This window comes from Dromiciops gliroides, chromosome 4, assembly GCF_019393635.1.
Source record: "Dromiciops gliroides isolate mDroGli1 chromosome 4, mDroGli1.pri, whole genome shotgun sequence".
NCBI classification, from domain to species: domain Eukaryota; kingdom Metazoa; phylum Chordata; class Mammalia; order Microbiotheria; family Microbiotheriidae; genus Dromiciops; species Dromiciops gliroides.
Window position 1 is genome coordinate 114,220,431 of NC_057864.1, and position 10,451 is coordinate 114,230,881.

A 10,451-nucleotide genomic window follows, 5' to 3' on the forward strand; every position below is an offset into this window, starting at 1 on the left:
CCATCCTACACTCAGCTGCCAAAGTGATTTTCCTGAAGCACAGGTGTGACCATGTTACCCCTCCCCAACTCAATAAATTACAATGGCAGCCTATCAGTTCTGTCTTCCACTCATTTCTATATTTCAAAAGTTTTTTGCTTCATATAGTTTGTAGATTATAGGAATTTAATACTATGACATTTAATAGAATCTTATTTCTTAACATTTTTGTGAATCAAGGTTACATTATTATTACGATAGTGGGAATGAAGGGAAAAGAGTAAATATAAACACCATTTTCTACTTATTTTGTAAGTTGCAATTTCTTTATTTGTCTTAAAGCACTCCTGCCTCTTCCGTTTTCATCTTTTCCACAAAGCTCCAAAGTAATAGGTGTGTGTGTGTGTGAGTGCATGTGTACATGTGCATTTGTGTATATATATGTATGTATGCATGCATGCATGCATGTATGTATGTCAGGCTATAGGAGGAACCATTATAATTCTTTAGTCCTTCTCTGTATTGCCTCCTTTCTTCCCTTCTCTCCTTAAAATAAATGCAAAACCAGAATCTGGTCTTGAATTTAATTTAATTTATTAAGTAAAATAATAGTCAATATGCTCTTCCTGCACAAGGTCATTTACCTAGACCAGATCACACACTTCCTCCTCCCTCTCCCTCAATAGTGAAGCTAGTAGTTTAGGTACCAGAACCTACCCAGATACTAAGCCACATCAACCCTCAAACAACTTAGCAACCAGATGGTCTCAGACTGCACTTGAAAGTTCATGATCAGAGCTACCAATTGATTCCTAGGAATTCCTAGTTGGTTGCCTGATCCACTGCTCTTTGCGTCACTGTAGATGACCTGTTGCTCACTCCTGGCTTCCCTGTTCCTCTCTTAGCTTTTGGAACCAACATCCCGAGCACCCCTTCCCCTTCCTCTTCCAGCTGTCTGACCTCCTGGCTCCCTACAAATGGCCTGACAGGCCAACTTTGACCTTGGTTGCTCTGTCTGAGCTCAGTATTCAGCTTCCTTCCCACAAAGAGGGGATTTCCCTAGCAGATCCTGGCTCACTAGACTTCTCTGGTCCTGCTTCCTGGCAAAGAGACTGGGGTGTCATCACCTCCTTTGTAGGTTTTCAGCCTCATAGCTCCCTGTCTTCCTCTTTCCAGCCATCATCATTTAGCTCTCGTTGCCTAACAGGCTATTCTTTAGGTCTCGGGTGCTCTTCAGAAAATAATAGGTTCTTGACAAAGTAACTTAGTCAGAATTAGAAATAGAAGGTCATCCTTTTCTACCTGTGAGCTTCATAAATATTGTTGCTCCATTATTTGAGCTTGTGAAGAATCAGAGTAGGGAAACAGGTTGGCCGTGTCAGGGGGGATGAAATCAGAGCACAGGCTTTGTGGTAGGCGGCTAATATGCAGATTGTTGAAGGAAGAGAAGACATGGGTTGATGTTAGAAACTTTTGTCAGGGTTTACTGTAATTGGTGGAGAAAGCAGGGAATTCAAGGCAGGCAAAAAAGAGTAAGCTGGTAGACAACTTTAAGACTCAGAATTTCAGAGCAGGTGCTGATCTGCATTGGTAAAGCATTTCCTCACCAGGAGTTCCCTATATCCATGATGCCAGAGGACTGGTCCAGAAGATGGAAAAGTAAAGACAGTGCCAGCTATCTTGCCTATCAGGGACTCTTGCAAAGGTATTTAGCCATTAGAGAAAGGGAAAAGAGAAGTGTTGGTCTTTGCCCAGATGGGGAAGGTTCTTCCTGAACAGAGGCATTCAGCAGAAGTGGATATTATAGGCCAGAGAAGAGTTGTATGGACCTTTAGAGGTCTCTAATAGCATTTTATAAATGCCCTTTGTTGAAGGGAGGCAGCTGGGTGACAAAATGGTAGTGTGTTGGACTTGAATTCATTTCCTCCCTCAGACACTTATTAGCCATGTGACAGTGGCAAGTCACTTAACCTTTCTTAACCTCAGCCTCCTCATTTATAAAATGAAAGAATTGGACTCAATAACCTCTAAAGTTTCCTCCTAGCTCTAAAGTTATGCTGACTAGCATTTATATAGTGCTTTAAGATTAGCACAGCATTGATATATCTCATCTGACCCTCACAACTTAGTGAGGTAGGTTCTATTATTATCCATCTATTATTATAGATGAAGAAACCAAGGCTGAGAAAGATTAAGTTAAGCTGGGTTATACAGCTAAACACTTAAGACAGGATTTGAACTCGGGTCTTCCAGATACCAACTCCAACCCTCTGTTCACTTAATCATCTAGCTGCCTCTGTTTATGATTGTGACCCTTTAAGCAGCAGCAGTAGCAGCAGAAGAAGAAATTAACAGGTAGTTTTGTTTTCCCCAGCTCTGACATTATGACTTCTGGGGTGCTTCCTTATCTCCCCTCCCCTTAAGTTGCTGGAACCCTAAATCTTGCAGGGGATGCTGTTAGCCATTCCCATTAGAGACAAAGCGACGTGCAGAAGATAGAGAGCGAATGGCATGTGGGAGTGGATGATGTAAGTGGAGGGAGGATGAAAGATTTGCTGGTTTCTTTTCTTTTTCTTTAATAATTATATAGTATGATTTTGTGCTTGGAGTTGTCCCAGACACACAGGTGACCTTATCCCTGAAATCCTAGGAGATGCTATTCTATACTTTCAGGACAAACATACTTAATGGAGATAGATTACTCCTATGGCTCTGGGATACATGGGGGAAGGTTAGTGCTATAGGTTGGTTTCAATCTGAATTCCTGTTTTTCTTTACTGCCCAGGAGGTAATTAACTGTGCAGAGAATTTGGAGGGAGGGTGTTAAGGAATGAGAAGCACAAAGGGCACAATATAGGTATAAAATAAGGGGCCCTGGGCAAAGTCGTTGCTGTAGGTGATTAGTCCTGGTAGCAGATATGGGCAAACTCTGTCTCTGGTGTCTCCAGTTCTCCCCCTCCCTGCCATGTCTGGGTCTCTAATAGGACAGGGTGAGAATCTATGACTGTGGCTCAGTGGCAGGGCCAGGGGTGCGTGTATGGGGTGTGAAGAGGAAGAAGAAAGCACAGAAGCAGTGGGTGGGGTAAGGCCAGCAGCATCTTGTTCCGACTCTGCCTGATCTCACTGTGAGGTAGGAGGAGGTTTGAATGACATGAAGGCCCCAGATTTGGCCCAGCAGCAGATGATGTTCCAAAGCCAGCAGGCTAGGACAGATGAGCAGGAAAGACCATCAAGGTTATACTAGAGGACATAGGCAAGGAAACAAGATGCTGGGGAGGACGGGGCTGATTACAAAATGAAGTTGAGAGAGTGTGAGAAACCGATAAGAAAGGCCCAAGGAGAGGATGAAAAGAAGAGGTTAAGACAGATAATGAGAAATGCTTCAAGTACATAAGGAGCCTCGGCTCAGCAGAGTCAGCGCCACAGCCCTCCAAGACAGAGCAAAGGTAATTTATTGACAGATGCAGCTTCTGAAAAATGAAATGGATTCGTAGCCTTGGTGTGCTCACAAAAGAAGGGCAGAGGACATACACCAGAAAGACACAAATTTCCCTAGGGAAGGAGAAGAAGTATCAGAGGAAAAGAAAATCCTTATTCTGGTGGCTAGCCCTTCGACCTTCCAGGACTGGCAAACAGTGTCAGCATGGGATATTAATTGAGGAAAGGGATCTCTTATCAATAGCCCCTGGCCCGCTAATGTTCTGTGCCCCTCTCCTAAGCCCGGCCAGTGGCTTCCCTTTGTAATGTTCTCAGAGCTTGGCCACAAGCTCATTGTTCTGAACAGTCTCCCTTTCTCCTTTCAAATTAGGGCCAGAGGGATGTTGCCCTTTTGAAGTTGCTATTAGGGCCTTCCTCAGCTGTTTTCTATAAGGTATTGTTTTCCGGCAAAGCAGGAATAAGGGAAATACTTAAACAATAACTGCTTAGAGGACCGGTGTACAAGACAATAATTACCTCCCTTGCTGCTGATAAGAGTTAAGGCAATAAACGAATACATCCTTAAGCCATTGGAGGCTGGAGTGAACCCTATGAGGGAGACCACCAGGGCACTGGAGGATTTTTGCAAGGGTGGTGATGGCCAGATTTTCAAAGACTTATTTACTATTAAAAAAACCAAACAAAACAAACATGAATCCTGTGGGGGTAGAATCAACTAATTTCACAGGTTAGAATAGAATTAGAAATTTAGAGTTTATTTTTTTTAATGGTAAAGGTAATTTTATTGAATAGAATTTTATTTTCTAAAATATATGTAAAAAACAAATTTTAACATCAATTTAAAAAAAAAAGAAATTTAGAGTTTAGAGACTCTCTCATTCAACCCTTCCATTTTACAAATGGATAAAACCAATGCTCTGGAAAGCAGAGTAAACTCACTCAAGGCCACATCACTAGGTATTAGCAGAGTCAATCAACAAACATTTATTAAAGCAACTTCTACATGTCAGGCACTACACTAGGCTCTGGGGCCAAGAAGATAAAAATGAAAGGGAACCCACCCTCAAGAAGTTTATATTGTTGGAGGAAATAGTAGGCACAGAGGTAAGTAAACCATGTTTTGTAGTTATATATCCTATATTCCAATTAGTGAGAAAAAATTCTTTATCTAATCTTAGGATCAGAGCTTTAGAGCTAGAACAGAATTTAGAGATTATTTAGTCCGACCTTCTTCCATTTTATAGGGAAGGGAACAGCTCTATGCTGAAGAACTTCCCATAGTTTTGTAATCCCATAGATTTAAGACTAGAAGGGACCAAAGAAGTCATTCCCTCCTACTACCCATTGTATAGATGTGGACCTGAGGCCCAGAATAGTGGCTCACCCATGGTCTTACAGCTAGAAGGAGGGGAGCCAGTTTCTGAGGTCAGGTGCTGCATCTCCACAGCCAGGGCTCTTTCCACTCTACCATACTTTTCTCATCTTACCTCCATGCTGACACTCTGAAGACACATGATGCTAACGTCTGATGTGCCTAGAGACATCTGAGTGACTTGAGAGATAAAACACTGGACCTGGAGTCAGGAAATCTGAGTTCAAATCTAGCCTCAGGACTGACTTGCTGCATGACTTTGGACATGTAACCTCTGCTTGCTTTGGTTTCCTCAACTGTAAAATGTAAATATTAATAGTACCTACTTCTCAGAGTTGTTGTATCGAATGAGATAATATTTGTAAAATGCTCATCACAGAAGGCAGTTAATAAATTCTTGTTTCCTTCTTCCCTTCCTTCCTCCCTCTCTTTTCTGTCCTTCCTTCTTCCCTCTCTTCTTTCTTTCCTTCCTTCTTCCCCCTTCCTTCCTTCCCTTTCCTTTCCTTTCCTTTCCTTTCTCTTTCTCCCCCTCTTCCTTTCTTCCTTCTTTCCACTTCTTAAATAATACATATTAAGCTCCAGTTATGGGCTCAGCACTATAGGAGCCATTAAAGACATATAAAGCAAGATCTCTGACATTCAGGGGCTTACTCAGAAGAAAAAACTAACACAAGAAACAATCAGAAAACAGGTAAGTAATCAGGTACATGCAAGATAAGACTCCATGGGACTGACCATTAGTGCTATGGGAATTCAGAGATAGGAGAGATCATTGTGGGCTAGCATATCCCTCCCAGATTTTGGAAGAAAGAAATACAGGCACACAAGAGTTGATTCTGAGCACTAATGTATTTTGGTACTTGTTAGAAAATGCAGGATAATAAGGCCCATGAGCAAAGCTTCTGCCTATCTCTCTTCAGGAGGACCAAGAAGGGTTTCTAGGCATACATTCAAGAACAGGACAGGGAAAGAAAACACCAAGGAAATGAAGACATTTGACATCCCCATAAGTGAAGCATGTATAAATGTTGGTGAAGAAGACAAAGATACCCTGTGGTGGAAGGGAAGATAGAGTCAGAGAGAAGAGGATGACAGATTGAGAAATCTAAATAGGGTGGGGTGACCAGCATAAAAAGCAGGCTGGGAAAATCCCTGTAATGCCAGGTTGAAACTTGGAAAAGTTCCCAGAGACAATGGGCAACTGTTTCTCTATTCCCCAACAATGCCCTCTGCACCCTCCCCCTCCCAACACATAACACTCACACAGTTCAAAAGTGCAGGCTATTTCAGAGGTCATTGGTCAAATGCCCAACTACCTTCTGAGGGGTTCTATTTCTAGTATGAATGACAAGTGGATTGGTCCAAAGTATGGGGCAGATCTCTTACTCATTCTTTTCTCTGATTCTCCGCCACTTCACTCTCTATTTTCACTTCTCTGCAAAGCTAGTGATTCCAACCTACACAGGGTTGCTCTTATGGGTAGGAGTAATAGGGGGTTAACAATAAGGTGTTATTGGAAGGGCAGCAGAAGGTCTCTCTCATCCTAGATTCCATAGTTCCTGAAAGTACATGGTTCAGGGGCAGCTAGGTGGCGCAGTGGATAAAGCACTGGCCCTGGATTCAGGTGTACCTGAGTTCAAATCCGGCCTCAGACACTTGACACTTACTAGCTGTGTGGCCCTGGGCAAGTCACTTAACCCCCATTGCCCCGCAAAAAAAAAAAAAAAAAAAAAGAAAAAGAAAAAGAAAAAGAGAGTACATGGTTCAAAATTCATTCCTTTGGGCTAAGGGTAATTGTGGTATAGCCTTGAGAGGCCTAACACCTTTGGGTTAATAATACCTCAGTATCCACTACTCCCCAAGATGTATTTTATTCACCTATTAGAATGTAAGCTTCTCTTTGTCAGGGGTTGTCTCACTTATTTATATGCTTATCTACTGGCGCTTAATAGGCATTTATGTAAATGTTTGCTGATTGATTTATATCTTTCTTCTAATAAGAGAGCTAAATAGCATCAATACAAAGGGTATCTTGACATCTAGGGGAGCAGGTGCTACAAATGGGGGATGAAAATGGTGGAAAAATTGTGACAGACAAGAGTGGCATCAGAGATCAACTTCACCTTTGTCACTGTTGTGTCTCACTCACCCTAGGACTACATCTGGCTGTCAGTTCATAGTGAGGCGGACGTAGGCTAGACCCAAATTCTTGAATATTTGGAAAATTTATTTATGGGGACCTGTGAAACCCTCATGGTGCTCCTATAAGAAAATAAGTGTTTCCTTCCTTCCTTCCTTCCTTCCTTCCTTCCTTCCTTCCTTCCTTCCTTCCTTCCTTCCTTCCTTCCTTCCTTCCTTCCTTCCTTTTTTTCTTTCATTAATTCATTCATTCAACAAACATCTGTGCTTAGGGACATACTTCGTTTAGATAAAACAAGTCCTATTCTCTTGGAGTCAATAGTTTAATAAGTTTTGTCATATGATACAGATAATTATTATACACAATATTACTTGACAAACGCACTGAGGGATCAGAGAAAAGTTATAACTAGGCCTCTGAGAACAGCTCCAGAGTACCATGAAGGTGGAAAGTGTATATGAACAGCAGTCTCTAAAAGGCAGGGTTCAGAAATGGGGTAGTGGCAGCATAGGGCCCAGTATTAGAAACCAGAGATGTCCCCCAAATTCAAGGACTGATGACCTGGTTTGCAAGGCTACCCAAAGGCCACCCAACAGATGTTCCCCCTTGAGGGAGCCTATATCTGCAACAAGCACAGTCAGAATTGTGTATGTAGCAAAACAGCAAAAAAGATCCCAGGGCCCTATTTCCCAGCGAGATTGCTTAAAGCCAACGGATGCTTCGCAGCCACGGGAACTGAACACCATTCCTAAGAGGATGGTGTATAATGCATGAACTAAACCTCCAAAGTGAACCCAGAGGAAGGACTCATCCATATGAAAGAAAAAAAAAAAAAGAATTTGGAGAATAGTTAGCGGAAGTGACTATTAACAAGGGTACGAGTGTTACCTCCACAGAGGAAACAGACTTACAGTAGATTAGCTTCCTGACCTTTGTCCATCTTAAGGCTTCCCATATAATTACCCAATACATCTCCCTCAGGGCATATATACTTTAGTGGGTAAGCTTAAGATTTATTAACATCATGGAGGATGATTATGGACTCAGACACACTCCTCTCCACAGTGATTGTTTAAGTGTTTCCTTTATCCTGTATTGCAGGAAAACAATATATAATGCATGTCGGTTGTTTAACACGTGTGAGCCACTCCGGGATGGAAGATCGTTGTCCTGAGGGGAATGAGGCACACTACAACATGTTTATTTTTGTCTAGATCCAACCCGTCAAGTGAAATCGAGTGATTGCTCTAGGCCAAGGGAGCCACACTAGCCTCATCTTAACCCCCTGATCCATTCTTGGAACTTCTCTCTGTTGAAGTTATTAAATCAGGGTTAGAGGATCAGAGATACAGAGCTGGAAGGGGACTCAGAAGCCACATAGACCCAAACCATCCTTTTTACAGCAGAGGAAAGTGAGGCCCAGGGTGGTTGAGTGACTTCCCCAAAGTCATGCAGGTAGCCAGTGCCAGGGTTGGGATTTGAACCACAGTCCTCTGACTGTCCTAACTCCCATTGCAAAATGCTGCCTCCACAATTATACTATTCTTGCTACTGTGGCATCTCCCAGACAAAATGCCAGGGATAGTGACCCTATGATAAAGTAGACAGACTGCAGAAATATTTAGAGGCAGCCATGACGTAAAGGAAAGACTGGTGGATTTGGAGTCAGAAGTCACAACTGTGTGAGATTTACTAGCCATGGGACCTTGGACTAGTTACTTTGACCTTATGGATATCACTTTTTCCATCTGTAAAATGAAAAGTTTGTATTAGATCAGAGGTTTCAAACTCAAATGGAAATGGGTCCACTAAACTGGATCCCTGTAGGCCACACGTTGGCTTAGATAACCAAGCATTGATGTTATCTATATTCTATTGTATTTTTTATTTATTTTGTTAAATATTTTCCAATCACATTTTCAGCAGCACTTGGGAATATTGTAGCATCTATGTGTTTGACGCCTTTGGACCAGAAGATTGATAAGGTCCTTTCTAACCAATCAATCAATTGATAGGTATTTGTTAAATACCTACTATGTGCTAGGCAACATTCTAGGTGCTTCTAGCATTAAATGCTTAGATACAGTTTTCCAGTGTAACTGATGAAGTGCTTTGATGCCTTGATGGTCAGTCATGGCTCAGGAGTCAGGAGAGCTGGTATGGACAAGTGCTAACACAAGTCATGAGTTCACAAAGAGTGAACTTATGAATGTCTACATTGTGGTTAAAGTACTCTCCAATACTCACATTCCATGCATATGTAAGAGTCACTTCCCTAAAGCAATATTAAAGTTTCTCTATCCACCTTACTTGATGTGGTCTAAACCATTCTCCTGTATTCATTCATCCAAAGCTCATCGACTCCTTGTAGTGGCTTTGAAATAATAAAATGGGACAAGGTTTTAAAATATCAGCTAGTTAAATAAAAACAAAATCCAACCACATGGAAGAGGAAGGAAAGAATCCATAGGGAGTTGTCCCTACTATACATCATGCAGACTGTTTACTTTGGCAGCTGAAGGATCGAAATATCTTAAGAAGTTTTTTTTCTTATTTTCTCAAATTAAACTTGATATAATCCATGTGAGTAGAAGACACAGAGAACATATAGCTTCTGTCTCTGAGAACATCTGTTAATTTAGATGGGTTGGATTTTTGTTGTTGTCATTTTTTAAAACATAGACCTCTTTTTGGTTTGATTTGTTATAGGTCTATCCAGACCTCTGTCCCTAAGATGTTGAAGACAATTTCCTTATGCCCTGAGATATCTGTAGTGTTTTGATGTTGATAGTAATTATAGCATGCCTAAATGCCACCCGCCCAATGTATTACTGAGTGTATTATGAGGACAGTGGAAAGAACCCTGGGAATTTGGATTGGAATGCAATCACCAATCATGTTTCCAGAGAACCTAGGATGAATCATGCTGCTCATCTCCTTAACTGAGAAGTGATAGAATCAAGATGAGGCATACATTTTTGGACATGGCCAATGTTGGAATTTATTTTATGTAACTGCATATTTGTTACAAGGGGTTTTGGTGGGAGGGGGAGGAAGGGTGGGAGAAAGAGAAAATAAGTTCTTGTTAAAATGAACTGGAAGTCAATTGACATGGGCTGGAGATCTATCTATTCCATTGCCCAGCTTTGTGACCTCAGGAAAAATAATTTAACCTCTTTGAACTTCAGTAAAATGAGGGGCTTGGACTGTATGATCCTCAAGAACCCCACTAGCTCTAATGACACAATAATCTTCCCTGAGATTCTCATGCCTTGTACATGGGAAATATCCATGGGGCTGACCTTGTCCAAAGGAAAAATGTTACCATGTGGTATAATTTCAGGGGCACTAAGGGACCCTACCTAAGCAAAAATATCTCTGCCACCCAGATCCCACAGGGCTTGAAATTATGCCATTAGAGAATCCTTCCTTTGGGGGTAAGCATTACTTTCTAGTAGGAAGCACATTGGATGTGGGGCAGTTAGGTAGTACAGTGGATACAGCACCAACCCTGGAATCAGG